This window comes from Dryobates pubescens, chromosome 8 (genome assembly GCF_014839835.1).
Source record: "Dryobates pubescens isolate bDryPub1 chromosome 8, bDryPub1.pri, whole genome shotgun sequence".
NCBI lineage: Eukaryota > Metazoa > Chordata > Aves > Piciformes > Picidae > Dryobates > Dryobates pubescens.
In genome coordinates, this window is record NC_071619.1 from 23,445,147 (window position 1) to 23,463,595 (window position 18,449).

At 41.7% G+C, this 18,449-nt stretch overlaps 1 protein-coding gene across 13 annotated transcripts in view; it reads left to right on the forward strand.

Moving 5' to 3' along the window:
* ZMIZ1 (zinc finger MIZ-type containing 1) overlaps positions 1-18,449 on the forward strand; it is a 306,728-nt gene that overhangs the window by 210,644 nt on the left and 77,635 nt on the right. The window contains exons 1-2 of one of the 13 annotated variants that reach the window (XM_054163784.1): positions 3,087-3,178; positions 3,695-3,768. The exons of 9 other annotated variants lie outside the window; for them this stretch is intronic. The gene's annotated coding sequence lies outside the window, so the exon portion shown is untranslated. Of the gene's footprint in view, positions 1-2,137; positions 2,343-3,086; positions 3,179-3,497; positions 3,769-18,449 lie in introns of those variants that run through there. 3 more of the 13 variants (XM_054163786.1, XM_054163785.1, XM_054163783.1) reach the window with 3 other exon arrangements.

Here is an 18,449-nt window from a genome sequence, read left to right on the forward strand (position 1 = left end):
GCCTCCTGTTTCAAGGTGAATGGGATTTCTTTGAAAATCTTTCAAGTCCTTCTCTTAATCAGTGAGAGGTGTCCCAAATAAGCATCTCCTCTTTCCTGCCCACAGAACTGAATGATGCCCCGAGCCCCTGTCTCCCCATCCCTGTGGGGCTGAGCTTCTCACTGGCCTTGTGGGAGAGCAGCCACCCAGAATGGGAGCGGGCAGGCACAGTACCAGACAGTTGGGATCCCTGGGGCCTTCACAGAGCTGCACTAAGCACATCCAAACAGTCTGCTTTCCTACCTCTGCATTTAAAAGGTGCTTCCTGGTACGGACATGCTTCTCCCAGTAGTAGATGTCTACAGTGAGTCTTAAGAGTTATCACTGCCTGAGATAACCTTCCCTGTGATGTAATTTGACATACTGCTGTCAGTGGGGCTTAAACACAGTAATCTTTAAGAATTATTGGGAATTTGCCCTAGAGAAAAAACTGTTACGATTAATTTCTGCAAATGATAAGCCACTCCTCCTTCAAAATAGTGCATGCTATGAAGTGTAATTTAATCCATTTAACTACAGAGCCTGATGCTTCTGACAACTGTGACTCAAATGTCATCACAGAAAGTGATATTTCAAGTGGCAGGGTGGGATTAGAAACCTGCTGAAGATTTGTCAAAGGAGAAGTAAGTACATAATTTTTAGATAAGTGATTTGTCGCTCTAAACCACTTCCGCTGAAAAGACAGGCAGCTTAAAAGAGAAACTTACACTGTTAAGACTAGAAAGAACATTTAATTGCAGAGGAAGGGGGGAAAGGCAGTCCTTTATCATGGTAGTTCTAAGAAAAAACAGAATAGTGGGGAATATGAGTTTTCTGTACACAAATTAAATTACCTTTTGGTTTTTTCCCTCAGAAAATAACATCTTGTTGGGGCTTGTATGAGGAAGGAGCCAGTCTCAGTATTTGGGACCTCACAACTGCCTGATTTGTTGTTGTTGCTTTGTGTGTTATATTGAAATACAAAGTAACACCATGATTACAAACTGTGCATTTTGCAAATGCAGTCAAACCTGAAGTTAGAAATTTCATTCACATGCACCAAGTCTGAACTCCATGCAGTTGTGTTAGTAGAGAATTTGGTCCCTGTTTGGGATTCTTAACATACTTCTCTTAGTGCTTTGCCAGTCCTCTCAAACTTGTGCTTGTTGTGATCAATTTACAGCTCCTTAAAGCATCCATCCACACTGAAAAAAACCCAACAAAAACAGCCATATGAGAATCTCTTCGTTTGTGTGACTGAATCCTAAATTTGATGAACTTCTGTGGAAACTTAATTTTGTGTAAGAGTTTGTGCCAGCAGCCGTGTGGGTCCACTGCAATCTCTGAGGACCTAGCTGAAGGCTTGACCATGCTGTAAGGACTGTCTGCTATGGATGCCCGCCCAGCACTGTGTTTTGTACCACCTGTAGCAGCCATGTTGTTAAGAAGTCTTCTTTTAGACAGTCTTTCACAGCTCTGATGTTGCAGAAGAATTACAGAGGGTTTGTTTTGCAGTACTGCTTAGTCTGATGGCTGAGAAGAGGAAGGCATAACCCTGTCTGACAGGCTGACCTTGAGCTCCATCAGGAGTGGAGGTTAGGTGGAAAGTACACCATACCTTTTACTTGTTTGAAGTGGATTTCCCTGGGGGAGGGGTGAGGGGGCGGGGGGAAAGAAGCATGAAATCTGACAATGCTTTTTTGTGGAATCGTTTTTCAGAGAAGAGCTGCTCTTTGATATCTGTGATAGTTTGCTGCTCCGATCTGTCATGTTGCAGACTCTCTCTGCTAAGGTGTTTACAAAGCACAGTTAAGTGGCTGTAAGCATGGCAAGGAAAGCTGAGGCCATTTTTTTTCACTGGAAGGAATTTTGCTGGAGACAGTTTTTGGGGTTTTTTTGTGTTTTTTTTTCAAGTTCTCCTTTATTGTTGTTTCTATTCTGTTTGTTTTTCGCAGGACCCTGCAGGCCAGCTTCACTGCAGAAGGGCCGGGTGCGCCTTTAAGAGGTGGAGGTGGCTTTGTGCAGGTTGTGCCGGGGAAGGAAGTGGCTCCGCACCGCAGGAGGCTGGCAGGAAAAGGCTGGTGCTCGGCTGGCCACAACTTAAACTGCCACTTTTCTCTCTGAGGGGGAGCAAGAAATTTGTCACATTAGCTTCCCGTTTGGTTGGTTGTTTTTATTTTTCCCTGAGGCTCCGCTCTCCACCCCCGGCTGCGCTGTGCCTGGCTGATCTCAGAAACTTGCTCCTTGGTGGGCAGCGCTGGATGCGCAGCGGCGTGGGAACAGGGGATGCGGTTGCGAGCAAAGGGCGGCTGACTGCGGTCAAGGTCTGAGCTCTTAAAAAACCCAACCTGGGCAAAGGGCCCAGGCCAGGCTGTACCACTGGTGGCAGTGACTGTTGCCGGCAGCCCGCAGCGCCCCGCCTACGTGCCTCAGTTTCCCCGCGCGGCGGAGGGACGGTGCCTGCGGCTCGGCTAAGCGGGAGCGCCGCGCTGGCGCGGACTGGGCGACGGACGCTGATCCCCCTCGGGCCGGTAGCCAGCACCTCCCCTCCCGTTGCAGGCCTGGCCCACCCCACCGCATCCCCGCCGGTACCTCCGGCCCCGGCGCGGGGCGGCGCCGGTCCGGAAGGAAACTCCCGGCCGCGGGGGCCGCCCGCCCCGGGCGCTGCTCCGCCGCGGAGGCTGCTCTGGCCGCTAATTAGCCTGAGTAGTTTGATGGATTTAGTCAACAGCATTCAGCAAACAGGGTAGTGGGGGAAACAACTGTATAAGATTTCCCAAATCTAAAGACTTTTCAGCCTTGGTGCCCTTAATGGTTTGTGATGCGGACTGGAACAAGTGTTGCTTCCAATTAATTGATCGAGGGGATTTATTTTAGTATTTTGGCTGGATGCCAGAGACAGGGTCTTTGTCCTAGCGTTTTAAGCACCACCCCTCCTTGCAAGTTTGAAATGTGAGCTGCCTGGTGGGTTGTTGTTTTTTTTTTTCTTCCCTCTCTCTTTCTCTTCCTTCTGGCAAAGTGTGGCTGCGTGTGTGTGTGTGCGTGCGCGTGTGCGTGCGTGCTTGAGTATGAGAGAAGGAGAGAGGTGTAATGGGAAAGCAAGAGATGGATCACTAGAGGCAGAAAAGAAAACCATCAATATCAGTAACATGCAGCTGAGGTGAGATTTTTCTGAGTGTTTGATTTTCGTAAAACCCTTTCAGAAGATTTAAAGCAGCCTTCTGCCATGCTGTGCGCTGAAGACGTACTCCTAAGCAATGTCATAGGGATGCTTACATGTATATTGCTGTTTTAGGTCTGTTCGCGTACGTGTGAAGTTTTAAAGCTTAACCTGATTCTCTTTATTGTCTCTAGAGGGTTGTAGCTTGAGCACAAATAGCCTGTTGGCAAGTACGGCATGAGCCCATTAGCAAGACTCCATCTGTGATTGGTTTTGCCTGGAAACCGGGAGACAAGCAATGAATAATTGATGTGTGTTGTGCAGTAGCTGGACAGGCAAAGAGGAGAGAGAGGGAGAAACAGAGCAGGGTGCCCTCAGAGGGGGGAGAGCGAACAAGCTTGGAAATAGCTACTGGCTGCCTTGTGCTGAGATGAAGGCAACCCCGGCTGTCTTTGTTCTGCACTGGCTGGTTTCTGCCTAGAAGTGTTTGCAGACATATGTGGCCTTTTTCTGCAGCAGCAGAGAGGCAGGCGAGCGGAGGAGGGGGAGCAGAGGAAGACTAGGCTTTTTGAATGAAACGTAACTTGTGGGTAAGTTGGTTCCTTGGGGGGGGTAAGGGAAAGTGACGGTGTGTAAGTGGGAACGTGCGTGTCTGTGCTCGCCTCAGCCCGCCCGGGAGTGCGTGTGTGCGAGGGTGTGCGTGTGGTGTGAGTGTGTGCGTGTGCGTGTGTGTGTGCCAGCGGCAGGGTGGGTGCATTGTGGGTAAGGCGCTGCTGCATCTTGTCAGAGGGGATGGCAGCCAGGCTCCACCGGCAAACTGCAACGGGTTTGCCTACAGCCACCTTTGCCCCTTAAGAGATTTGGGGACGCGTTAAGGAAATTCTCAGCTTGCTAATTTAGCTGGACTTTTACCATCTGTCTATTTTAGGGGTGAACCGTTTGCATTTTACAAGAATCTTGCTTATTGTATCTGCAGTCGTAAAGCCAAAAGGCAACAGCAATTATCAGTGGCATTTTCTCCAACTTCAGTCTGTCTGGCACTGTCAAAACGTGATGAACTGTTCTGTGAACAGCAGTTGACAATACTGCTGCCACCATTTCATTCTTTCTGTCTTTATAAGGACCTTGCCATGAAGAACTCACATCTGTAGAAGTGATTTCAAAGATGATACCAAAGAAGTATTAGCATTAGTGTCAGTCTAGGGTATTCAAGTTTCAATCTTTTTGCCCCTTGTGTTGAGTACTAACAAGTGTCTTGTTTATCTCTGCCTGTCTAAAAATTAAAAAGATAATTTAATTTGCATGTGACTTATGGACTTTTCAGAAAGTTTCAAAGTAGGGATGCCAGACAAGAATTTGGGATATTGATTTATTTTTTGTTTTAGTTACTTGGATTAAAGCACATAATGTAAAACTGAATAAAACAGCATAAATTGATGTACAGTAAAAATTAAATGCAAGAAATCTGTACAGTTTCAGCATTTGCAACTCGGACATTGACAGCATGGTTTATTGGGTGAAGAGACTTGCCATTGTAAGATAGCAACTCTTAACCGGTAAAATTGCAGATTAAGGTGAAACAGATTTTTCCTAAAGTAGTGTCAGTGATCCTGTAACCACTGAAGTTGTTCAAACAAGTGTTGACTTCTCTCGTACAAGCTACTTCTGAGTTCAGATGAGCCCACAATAAAATCCAGCTGAAAATCCTGCAGTGTATGTCAACTTTTGATGAAATAAATGCTCTCTCTAGACAGAAATGAAGGGCTTACCTGGCCAGTTTGAACCTCCATTTATGACAACAGCTTTTCTTGGCTCATAAAACTACAAATGATTATTTTTGTTCTGTAGATCTATAGATTCTGGAGAGAAAAGTTACTTCAGAGACAGATATTTTTTTCAAAAAGTCATGTCTCAATCAAGTTAAGCTAACCAGGTCATTAGACTGGTCTGACCTAAGAAAAACAATTAGCTTGTCTGAAACACTACCTGGAAGTTGAAGTACATACAATTAAGATCCAACTAAAATTGCTCTAAGTTACCTAATAATTCCTTATATTTTTTTCCTCACTAACATTAGAACTTTGTTACAGTTGTACTGGTAAAGGAAGTGATTTATCAGCAGGTAATCACACATAAGAGTAAAAGCTCTTCTCAGTGGAGCAAAAGCATATTTCCTCCATGCTGTCACTGATCTGCTTAGTGGGATTTTGTTCCTCTTTTGCTCAGCACTTAAATCAAGATGCCAGTTAAAGTACAATAGAAGTTACAAACAAAAGTTTGGGTTTGTGTAAACTTGCTTCAGAAAAACTCAGTCAGTAACACTTCAGTTTGAGTTCAAGCAGATAGAAGAATGTTAACCAAAGGCTTGGGTTTGAATTTGTGTTAAAATTTTCTGTTAAAAAAAATTGCTTAACATTAGTTTGATTCCCACCTGCCCAACTTTCATCCTTTTTTTGGAGAAGCCTTCAGAAAATGTCTGAGGAAATATGTCCACAATGCAGTGAAATTTTGCTAGGAAAGAAGTCATTTGTACATGCAAGATACAGTTTCATGGTAGCAATTGAAAATACTGATTGTGAGGTTTGAAACTTAGTCTTAAGCTCTTAATCTTGTGTAGACTGTAGTAGCTTGGGCAAAAATGTAAAATCTATGTGTTGGTGTGTCTGTGGTCCTGATAGAAATGTTGCTGTGTTTATACTTAAGTGAAATAGAGGCGCTCTTACTGGAACTGCTTGTGGAAAAAGCAGCATTTCATCCTGGAGCCCTTATGCTGGATACTCCAGGAACACCCAAGTTTGTTCCCGTGTAGTGCAGAGGGGCAGCTATTGGTTACAAAGCAAAGAGCAACATTCAAACTATCAATGAGAGAATAGTAGAGGATACTTAAGACTCAGTAAACAATTTGCATACAGTACCTGTAATAATAGGTACTCTATTAATTGCAGTGATTTATTTAGAGAGATTGGTCTGGCAGAACAGGCCTCCTGTTGCCATACAGGTTTGTATAACAATTAGATTGAGAGTCTCTGAATCCAAAGCCCCCAGATTACAAGATGTGTAGCTGAGACAAGAGAGTAGTGTTCTTATGTATCACAAGGTAAGCTGAGGTCATGGAAGTTCCCATGGTATCCTCAGTGGTCTCTGGGGCTGTAACAATGCAAGTCTGCTTCATGACCAGGACATGAGTAAAATTAATGTTACTGCTCAGTAGCAACAAGAAATCTTACTAGAGTGCAGCCAACAGGAAACTGTCTCTCTGTAGGATTTTACAGTTTAAATTATTTTTCTCTCACAACAAAAGAAAAGACAGAACATTGCATTAAACAGCAAAAGAGCTAATAAGGGAAGAAGCTAACCAGGGGAGAGCAAATAAACCCAAAACTGTACCATGTGGAACGTTGCTAAAACGATGTTCCAGAGATCTCAGTGAATCTTCTGTCTGGTTTTGTTACCCTCAGTTTGAGAATAGAGACTGCCACAGGAAATATGTTCCTCTGAAGCTGCTCCTGGAAGTGGAACTTCTGTTTTGTCTTGGGTGGAACAAGCAGAAAAGGCTGCTGTTAACAAACCACCATGAAGCTGTTTGTGTAAGCAGTGGGACAGCAAGATTTTTCACTTGGGGGGTGTGGGGGTAGAAAGTGGAGAAGAGTGGCTTCTTCCCAGCACTGCTCAGCTATTACTGTGTTGTAGTTCAGAGCCACCCAAGATAGAGCTGGGTAATCTGAGTATCAGAAACCTAGCTGGGTTGTGTGTATAGCTGTGCAGGCTGAGTGGATAGTTTACTACCTCTTGATACCTTGCAGTGTAGAGCATATGGTAGAGAGATCCTGGGGGTTTAAAAAAATGTTACTGTAACAAATGACCATGTTGCCTGTCCTCTGTTTACTCTAAGCAGTGGTTTTCCTTGTACTGCCTTTCAGGAAGAAACCAGAAAGTTCTGTCAAAAAACCACTAGGCATGGCCTCAGTTTGACTGTAGTGTGGGGGTTAATGATCATTTCTTTGGAGTGACCAAAACAAACATCCTTATAAAAATAGCTAAAAGTTAACATACTGGGAAAAAAAACCCCTACGTTGTGTATTCTCTTGTTCACTTTTCTAATGGCAGGATGGGAACAAAGTATGGGAACAAGTATGCCTGCTTCTAATACACCTTATCAAAAGGATGTTAAGGTGTATATATTGGAACAATTTGAAGTCACTGAGCAAAACCTTTTTAAACCAGAATGTAAAAGGATGAGCTAACCTTCAAATGAAATGGATGTCTCAGTAATTGTCAGAGGTACACCAGTGAACAATAAAGCCAAGCTGTAATAGCTTTCAAGGCATGGTGAAGAGTGTGTACCCGTTCGTCATCCACGAGAAAGCAGCCAGCCAGTCTGGCACGTACATAGGCTCTTTCACTGAGGATTCAGTAAGGAGACAAGAAGTCCAGAAAGAACATTAGTTATTTTTCCTGTTTTTTTAACTAGAGGTTCCCTGAAGAATCTTCTCCTTAAAATTAAGACAAGGCATAGTTATGAAATAAAATGAGTGACACTGGGACAGTAATTACTTCAGCAGTGTGGCAGGCCTACCTATAATAAATATACATTTCTCCAGTTCTTGACCTGAATCATTCTCCAAATGTCTTGAATTCTCTGGAGTGTGTTACTAATCCTGATTCTTAGCTTCTGTTGACACAGAGCAGCCAATGACAGTTTTACCTATTCCGGAGAGGACCAGAAAAAAAAATCCAGTTTAATTTTGTTCTCAGTTGTCTTTATTACTGCCGATAAAATGTTCACACACTCAGCTAGGCTCCTAATTATTGTTTATAATATTATAAACTGAGGTACAGCTCTCAGCAGCTGCATGAATAAACTTTAAAGTTTTCTACTCCTAATCCTGACGGTGTTTTCTTCTAGGTACTTTGCTGCATTCTTTGGGCACCTCTTAAGCACCTCAGTGCCCCTTACATCTTTTAAATCCCTTAAATTTCAGGAGGTAGGCAAGCTGAACTCTTGTCTGCATTGACATTCTGGAAGCGGACAAAACCCTAAAATCACTGGTAAATACAAGGCCGTTAGAATGCTGTTTGGGTTTAATGCCAAAGTACCTGGATGGGCTCCTTCTTTCATGTACTTACTAAAACTGTTTTTACTGGATTTTCAAAATAATTCTGACCTAACTTAGTGACAAATTAAGTGAGTATGGCTTCAGCAAAAGCAGAACTAGGGCAACCAGAGATACTCGTAAAAATCACTTCTTATTTGTGGACATCTTTTCTTACTCAAGCCCAAGAAGGTAACGGAGAGAGCTCATAGAAGACTATCATATGACTTTTTTTCAGTACTGAGGTCTGCTAACCATTTTTACTGACCTGTTGTTTAATGGTTTAATATATTTGACATTTTATTAACTACTTTATTTCTGGTTTAGTAAGTACTAGGAAAAGAAAAAAGAATACTATGTTTATTTTGCCACTTACTTATCTGTATTCTAGCCAGACTTAAAGAAGGGTGTTAACAGTACTTTTACTTTTCAGTCTCATCTACTGACACTATCCAACTATTCAAAAAAGTTGAGTTTTTCAAACATCACCCTAACACTGCAGTTTTCAGAGAAGCCTGGCATGATTTACTTATTCATACAAATTGCAGTGGCTTACGTAGTCTTATCCTGCTTGATCTGCCAGCAGTATTTGCTTCCATTGATCACAGGCTGTTATTTGACTGCCTTGAGCAGCTTCCAGGTCTTCCTGGTTCTGTTAATGGGGTCCACTGCGGGTATTTCTCAACGTGCTCATTTTGTTGCTCTTGGTAAGTTTTAACTCCAACCCTCCTGCTCAGACAGATGTGCCACAGTGTTGTGACACCCTTTGTAGGTTTTGATGTCTGACAGTACCTTTAGTGAGCTTTGATGCCATAACTGGGGTTTTGTCCAGATAGGGCTGTTGGATCCGATTTATGATGCATGTTTGACAGTGTGCTTGGCCCTGATATTGGTTGTCTCAATAGGGCAATTGAGAGGTTAGTCTGGAAGAAACTTCTAAACCATGTCATCTTCTTGCACATAGACGAGAACTGTTAAATTTTCCTCTTCCAGTCAGCTTTCCAATGGTTGTATAAGTTTTCTAACTATTCCTCAGGGTGGGAATACTGCAGTTCCTTAATTGGCTAGTTTATCTGAAAGGTGCTTAAAGTGACTAACTAAAGTAATTTGTGGCTGTCAAGAAACAGGCTTCATTAGACAAAGCTGCATTGGAAACAGTTTAAAACCAGAAATGTTCATGTAAGCTTTTATAAGGTTCTAGTCCATTAGAAGGCAGATGATTTTAATCTTTTTCCTAAATAACTGTATGTCTTGTGAATACAGTTCTAAGCTCTTTGGAAAATAGACGTATAGATGGTCTTTGTGTATTGTGTTTCTGGTTTTAATATGAAGATGGCCTTCTTTTGAACATGCAGTTAAGCTTTTGTCTGTTATTATTTGTGGCTACTTGTATCATTTTTATAGTAAAACAGCTCAGCAGATGGCATTTGAGCAGAAAGAGGAGATAGGCAGTGGCTGGCTTTTTGAAGAAGCGTTTGAGAGGGAGAATTATAAGGACTGAGTGATTTTACTTGTGAGGAACATGTTTTGTATATGATGCACTCTTTTCACCCTTCCATATAGACACTTTTATTAAGACTAGAATGTAGGATCTCTGGCTTTCTTGACATTCAGCAAGATGTTTCTTTGTCTATACATCTATCAAAAAATATCACATAGGGATTTATTCTTTTGTAGAGTTTTGGACCTGAAGAGTTAGTTGATCATTAGTATGCAATACCCCAAACTTGGATTACGTATTTTGCAATAAGCAGAAAAGAAGATAAAGTGTGTCATTTCTGTTAAAAGTAGGTTATAAGAGATGAGGAAAAGAAATTTTTTAAGTCTTATGGGTTGATGTAAAATGCCTCACTTGAAGCACTCAATAATCATGTTGCAAAAATGTCCTTCTTGTTAAATGTCTTCAATATAAAATGTTAGAGAGAGCTAAATGATTTATTGATGTCTGTTTCTGAGGCATTTACCTGCACCTGTAGCCAGCCCATTCCATTTATTTTGGCTTGGTGACAAATTAACAGGCTATTTGTATGTCAGGTTTGGTCAGTAGTCAACTCCCTTCCCCTTACATATTGAACAGCTTTTAATTTAATTGTTTGTGCTGTTGGCAATTTATTATCCAGATAGATGTCACTCAGAGGAGCTCTGTTAGAAAAGAAAAACCTAAAGATGTATTTGTGAATATCTTCATAGTGCCTTGTAGAGGAGAGTATGCAGAGCAGATTTCAAGCCTTTGCCACACACACAAGCAATGATTTGTGTGATGCCTTCCTTTCTGTTAGTTTGAAATGTGAAATACTAGGGTTTTTATCTAATGAATGGAATGTTAACTCTGATTATGGCCATTGTCATTGTATCTAGGCACCCTTAAGGAATAAGCAATCAAAATTACACGTTGGTGTTGTAGCTGCATAAATGTGTTGCATAAATACTCTCAGGCAGAGTTGAAGCGTGTTACCACCTGCAGCAATTATGGTGCTGTTCTTGAGTAACTTTTCCAGGGGATTTAAGGCTAAGTAATTGTGTCATTGTTTTAACTGTTGTCTTTGGAGCTCATCATAGTGAGGATCTGAATGCTGCTTTTCAAAGTCAAAATGCTATACTGTTATACACAGGTAAGTCCTGGTTGCCTGATCTTAGTTGCCAGGATGTCTCCTGCCTTGTTACTCCTTTGTGGCAGTCCCACTGCTACTGGCTGCACAGCAGCTGCTGATGTTTTCCAGTTGCAGAGGACTGGTGAAATCCATTGTATAGGTCTGTTTGCATAATGTCAATTAACCTGATCTTGCACTTCATAGATTTTAACATAGGAAATTTTGGATAGCAAAGAGGATTTTCTTGTCATGTGAGCATGCCTTGTGCTGGCCCTACCTTGCCACCTGATTCTGCTAGGGCTCCCTGGGACTACAGTTGATGGGAAGACCCACCTGTATTTTTCATCCTCTCAAACAGCACTGTGCTTGCCTAGTTAACATTGTTGGCACATTGTTTTATGGTCTTACATCTTGCTTAACCTTTAATGTTTTTTGCAGCATCTATCATGACCTGGTGGCCTATGGTTAGTAAAATGCGCCCTTGCAGGCTGCTAGATACTGTAATGGAATTAGGTCTTCAACATTATCAGACCTGTCAAAGGTGCTTATAATACTGTGAGAACTTAAAGTGGTTTCTTACCTCCACTTGAATGCTCATTTGACCTGGTTGAAATGTTTTTTCATGCTTATTTTGTTTTTACTTCCTGTTAATACTTTAGAAACTGAGGAGAAAAAAAAAATGTTTCCTTGGTATCTTTATGAGGAATCTCTTCAGTTCTGTCCCAGATGTCATCTTTTGGCTTCTTTTTTTTTCTCTTGCACTTGTAGATTAATCTCACAGAGAGTTCAGTGGGAATTTGTTCCCTTAAGTGGAATAATTTTGTTACTTGGATTAATCAGTCAGTGTATACAATGGGCTGACACAAGTCAGGAGAGAATGTCAGGCTTATTTTGGGGGGAGATTGGATTTAACATAGTGCTTACAGGAAGTGCTGAACTGGCACAAATGTCCTTTGCAGAGTGAGTGTGGGAAAGGCACTTGAGATGCAAGATGGTTTACCTTTTGCTAGTTAATTTTCAGTTAACTGTGGAAATGTAGAAAGTAATTTTGCAGTACTTTGGTGGTCTACCTGTGATCATAGCATGGTGGCTAGTGGTCAAAAACACCATGAATGATTCTGCAGTGTTTCTAAACTGAGAGAGATTGTGTCATATACAACAGAAAATGAGATATGTGCTAGAGGAGGTACAGAGAGGGACCTGGGGATGCTGATTGACAGCCACCTAAACATGAGCCAGCAGTGTGCCCAGGTGGCCAAGAAGGCCAATGGCATCCTGGGCTGCATTAGGAATAGTGTGAACAGCAGGAGCAGGGAAGTCATTGTGCCCCTGTGCTCTGCATTGAGTCCTGTGTCCAGTTCTGGGCCCCTCAGTTTAGGAAGGACATCGAGACACTTGAACATGTCCAGAGAAGGGCAACAAGGCTGGTGAGAGGCCTTGAGCACAAGCCTATGAGGAGAGGCTGAGGGAGCTGGGATTGTTTAGCCTGGAAAAGAGGAGGCTCAGGGGAGACCTCATTGCTCTCTACAACTACCTGAAAGGTGGTTGTGGCCAGGAAGGGGTTGGTCTCTTCTCTCTAGCAACCAGCACCAGAACAAGAGGACACAGTCTCAAGCTGCACCGGGGGAAGTTTAGGCTCGAGGTGAGGAGAAAGTTCTTCACGGAGAGTCATTCGTCATTGGAATGTGCTGCCCAGGGAGGTGGTGGAGTCACCATCCCTGGAGGTGTTCAGGAGGGGATTGGATGTGGCACTTGGTGCCATGGTCTAGTCATGAGGTCTGTGGTGACAGGTTGGACTTGATGATCTTTGAGGTCTCTTCCAACCTTGGTGATACTGTGATACTGTGATTTGACCATGTCATGCACAGCCTGTAGCTGGGTTTGGCAAGTCCCTTTATCTGAGCCTGTTTCCCAACTCCTGCTTCAGAGCAGTTTTCTGTCTTTGTGAGGATATTGCATCTGAACTGTTTGCTTCAAATTATTTCGATGTTGTTAATACTGCTTTTTTTAGGTGGTGTGACTTTAGCTTCTGTAAAGTAGTGCCATGCTGACTCAGTGTTTCATGGTTTAACCCCATCCAGCAACCAAGCTCCACACAGCTGCTCCCTAACTCCCCACTGGTAGGATGGGGAAAAGAATCAGAAAGCGAAACATGAGAAAGCTGGTGAGTTGTGATAAATCCAGTTTAATAGGTAAAGCAAAAGCTATACAGGCAAGCAAAGCTAAACAAGGAATTCATTTACCCATTCCCATTGGCAGTCAGGTGTTCATCCATCTCCAGGAAAACAGGGCTCCATCATACACTAACAGTTTCTTGTGAAGACAAATGCCACCGCTCTGAACATACCCTCCCTTCTTCCTTATTCCCTCCAGCTTTATATGTTGAGCATGATGCCATATGGTATGGGATATCCCTTTGGTGAGTTGGGCTGTGAGCTGTCTCAGCTGCGTCCTCTCTCAGCTTCTTGTGCTATCCCAATCTATTCACTGGTAGCATTGTGTGAGATGCAGAAAAGGCCTAGACTCTGTAAGCGCTGCTCAACAGTAATGAAGACATCCCTGTATTACCAACACCATTTCCAGCACAGACCCAAAACAGCCCATACCAGCTACTAGGAAGAAAACTAATGGTGTCCCAGCCAAAACCAGCATACTCAGCTTCTTACCACCAGCAAGGTGATGAAAGGTGAGGAAAGCGACTAAAACTAATAAAATGCTGCTGTTGGAAAATGTAGCTAATTTGAGCCCTTACACGTAAGTGATAGAGGGAAATGCACTGCAGCCATTTCATTAGCAAAAAGACCTTCTGTTACAGAGAGATTTTTTTACTATGCCTCCATTGTTCTCATGTAGTCAGTCAAGCAAGGTAAGAGAAATGTGGTACCTGCTACTAGACTGTGTGTAGGCATTAGTCCCATAAACAAAATTAAAAAAAAAAAAGAAAAAAGAAAGAGTTGTCTGTCCTATTAGTTGGAATAGATGCTGAACAAATTTCCCTCTGAGCAGGAATGACAAATATCCATCCTTCAGGAAAAGTAACTCCTGTTTAATTTTGCTACATTCAAAACTAAATCCTGAGCTGGAGTGCTTCAAAATCATGACCCTCCTACAATTACAGGTGTGCTTCTCTTTTCTTCGGCATAAAAATCTCAAGAATCCCCCAGGGCCCCCACTGCATTAAGCAAGAAGGGATGGAGATAGAGGAATGAAATCAGTTTTCAGGAAGTCCTGGAGAGTGTCGTGAGACGGGCTGTCCCTTCTGATCCAAGACCTTGAGTATATTGACAGCTAGTATTTTTACTTCATGACAGACTAGCGAATGATCCATCAGCTGTTGCTAGCAGATGCAAAAATGATGAGCTTGTGGTAGCAAGACAGACATTACACTGTTTTCTGCACTTGTCTTGGGATACAAGTGACAGACGTGTCATTGACAGTTTGCTTTTTGAATAAAATTGTCTCCAGCATTTTGGAAGGGTTCAAAGTAGCTTAGAATTAATTGCTCAGTGGAGGGAAAGGACTCATCCCAGGCAGTGGCTGCCTGTTGGTGAAAATCTGAGATTCTTTCTGGCTCCTGGGAAATGGATGTTCTAAAGGTTGTAGAGCTATCTTTAAAAAAAAAAAAAAAAAAAGTGCCTAAACTGTTGCTATTTCTACTTTAATGGTGAAAATGTGATAACAGCTTGGAAAATACGTGGAGCAATGCTTGTCATCTTTCACTATTTACTATTGTTTGTTTAGCTGCATCACATAGTAGGCCTTTATTAAACAGCAAGGAAAAGGCAGGTTTGCAGTCAGGCAAGTAGCTTTCCACAGTGGTCAGAATCATCAGTTCTGATTCTCTGCTGTGTTCTTACTGTCAAGTCAAGCAAAGCTGATGTGTATCACTGGAAAATGGGACATCTGACAATGTTCAGGAATTTAATCCTCAATGTGGGTTCTCAGTTGTGATGTTTTCTGTAACCACTACATTTACTTTGAGTTTCCTACTTCTCAATTCTAACTCTCTCTCCTGTAGTCGGAGCACACACCATAACTGCATGAACACTCAGAATTTACCTAAGTCATCTGAAGCAGTGACAGAGAGTTTACTTGAAATACGCATTTCATTTTCCAGCCATTTAATCAAATTAAGGCTGTACAAATTGCAAGGGTGTCAGGGTGACCCAAAGCAGTTTGAAATGAGAGACTTTATTTGAATGAAGGGGGGCTGATCATAAAATAATACTGTATGCAAGTTAGACATTTCTTGGTTTAGTGAAGTCCTAAGTAGGAGGTTCAGTATTTCCTTTACAATTCAATTCTGCTACTTTCAGCTCTGTCTTTAATATATAATGGGATTTTCTCCTAACACTGTCTCACTTTTTACTTCTCTACCTGCATTTGTGCAGTATCCTGACTGTCAAAATTTCCGTGCGACAGCAATGTGAAAATTTGTCATAGTGAGAGAGTAATATTTATTATTCATTGTCTTTATACTGTATTTGTTGATATTCTTAAAACATGTCAAACAGCTGACAATTTTTTGAAAGTCCCATTATAAACAATGCTTGTTGCCTTAAACTGAAGGCTAATTGGAGCTCTTGGTTTTCTATCAGTGACATCACCAAAAGCTACCCCTCTAGTTTATGCCATTTCAAACAGCGGTATGGTTTCACTCGCAGTGTTCAGCAAAATTTTCAAAGTCTTCTTTAGAGTTACATAGTTAACAGACTAGGGCATTTGAAGTTTATTTTACCAGTTATCACCATCTAAAACTGGTGTCTACAGCCTAATCTGATTTGAGATCAGTTTTGCATGAATCAAGGACCTGGCGGCGGGGCAGGGGGGGAGAAAAGAAAAAACTAAGTGGCTCTCTCCAGAAGCTTCTGCCACAGATTTCATTGATGATTAAGATATTTCTGGCCTGTCCTTAACTCCCCTCTTTCTTCCTAATAACACTAGAGATTGAAGATTGTATTACATGCTGCATGAGTATTAATATCTACATACACCAGTATTGACTCAAGCAGCAAAATAATCAATAATTAGATTTCCTCCAGTGATGGTAATTTCTCTCTTAAAAGCTGGAAATGTGTAGGAAAAACAATAGATCTGTGTTCTGGTTTGACAATACTGTAAGGAAGGAAGAGAAAAGAGAAGAAAGAGGGAAAGAAAAGGTTACCAAACAAACAATTATTTTGTTATTTTGGAATTATTAGTGGTTTGAAATTAAAGTTTGACTGCTATGAAATAGGCATCAGACTAGAAACTTCTGCCTACCTTGTACAACCCCTTCACCTTTTCTCACAGCTGCAAATGCTTTTATTGTAATCTGAGCTCTGAAAATATGAGCACTGAACTTCAATTTTACATGGTGTGAAAGGCATGCTTCTTTTGGGGGATGGTATATTACTTGGATTCCATGATTTATCTGAAACATGGAAGAAAGGCATTAAGCTAAGGAGTTTTGTGGAGTGAGGATGAGATCACCTGACATGAAATCTACATGTAGAATCATAGAATTATTTTGATTGGAAAAGACCTTTAAGATCTTCTGAGTCCAACTGTCAATCTGACACCACCATTGCCATTAAACCATATCCCAAAGTGCCATGTCTGCACATTTTTGTAACACCTCCAGAGACCATGACTCCACCATCTCCCTGGGCAACCTATTCCAATGCCTGACCACCCTTTCAGTAAAAAAAGATAAACTCCTGATATCCAATCTAAATCTCTCCTGGTACAGCTTGAGGCCGTTTTCTCTTGTTCTGTCACTTGATAGTAGAGAGAAGAGACCAACACCTACCTCACTACAACCTACTTTCAGCCCCTCTTCTCCAAACTAGACAATCCCAATTCCTTCAGCCACTCCTCATAAGACTTGTTCCCCAGACCCTTCACCAGCTTCATTGCCCTTCTCTGGATATGCTTCAGCACCTTAACATCCTTGTTGTAGTGAGAAGCCCAAAACTGAACACAGTGTTCAAGGTGCAGCCTCACCTGTGCTGAGTACCAGGACACAATCACTCCCCTGCTCCTGGTGGTCACACTATTCCTGATGCAGGCCAGGATGCTGTTGGCGTGGCCAACTGTGTGAAACTTGAGTGAGTGTGGAAGTGTTGTTAAGGTCTGTGCTTATTTACAACTCTCAATGTAGGCAGAAGTGCTAGGGTGAGTATAGTTATACAGCAAAAATGACCTTTTGCTGATGCACCTTGCTTCACTCGGAGTTAGCATAAGCTATAAAATAGCAAGATCCCTGTGCTGATACAAACTGGATTTGCAATAGGCATGTATATCAAACTTTTCGGAGGTGGTTGTGCTGGCAGGATATCTATTGAAATGGTTGCAAGAAATGGAAAAGGCAAGAAACATACTCCTGGAAAGAGCTACATCTTGTACTGCTTATGTCAACTTCCCAAAATTTTCACTAACTGCAGTTTTCTGGATAACACTCTGTTGTGTTCTCATACTGCATATTCAAATTCAGGTTGTGCCTTTAGTTAGTCATAGTATGAAAACGTATTGGTAGCTTATGATGTTAGTTAAGGTGCTTTGTTTCCAAATACTCTCTCATGGATATTCTTCAATAGCTCTCTCTGAAACAGTTCTCTTCTCTGTAGCATCATTTTCCTTTGTGCCATGGCTAGCAGTAGAAATGTCTAGTCTGTAAATTCTGTAGGGAAAAAAATGCTAGGTTTTGGAGATTGCTAAGCAGCTGAACTACACCAAGATGTTATACACTCAGTCATGGCACTCTTCTTGGCATTATGGAAATGCATAAATAAAGCTTTACTCCTTGAGAGATGTTTTTAGGATAAGTTTGATGTAGACCTTCATGTAATTTGGAGGTTTCCCTCTGGAAGGGCTTGATACTACCCTAAATTTCCTTTTGAGTTTCGGGTTCAAAGAAGACATTATGAATTCAGTTTGAGTAAGATTATAGTAACAGCAACATCTTCCATATTTTTCACTGAATTTGCAGTTGCCCAAAGTTGACCAAAATGCATCTCAACTCCTCTTGCTCTTTCAGCAACCTCAGCTGTGTTTCCTTCAATAATTTCCTGAAGAAGCAGTTCAGCCTGGTTTCAGTATAAAAATACACATCTCTACTCTGAGTGAAAACTGTTGTTCATGTATTCCCAAGGCTGCTTGGTTATTTTTTGCTCTTCCATGCAGTGACCTACCCTTTGGAAAAAAACTGGAACTTGCCAGAGCAAGGCATATTTGCAACTTTTAACATCTCTTCTCTAAAACACATCTGTGAGCTTTTAGTAAGTGAATTAAAATGCAGTTTTTCCTTTTACACCAAAATGGATGTGTTTCTTTTTTCCAGCCAAGTAGTCTTTAACTGTATTTGGGAGATCTGTTGTAAGGTAAATTTTGTCGTTGGTCTTCTTTTTCCAGTTTTATTTGCTTCTGTAGAAAAGTGATCTTTTTGGGGTTTGATTGGTTTTTAGGTTTTGACAAATAAACCTGTATTTGGTCACATGACAGTAACACAGGACAACCTATTTTCATATTGTGGCAATTTAAGTGTAATAATTATTTCTAGCATTTGAAAATTGCTTGTCTGGAACACCATGTTTACCCCATTTAAGT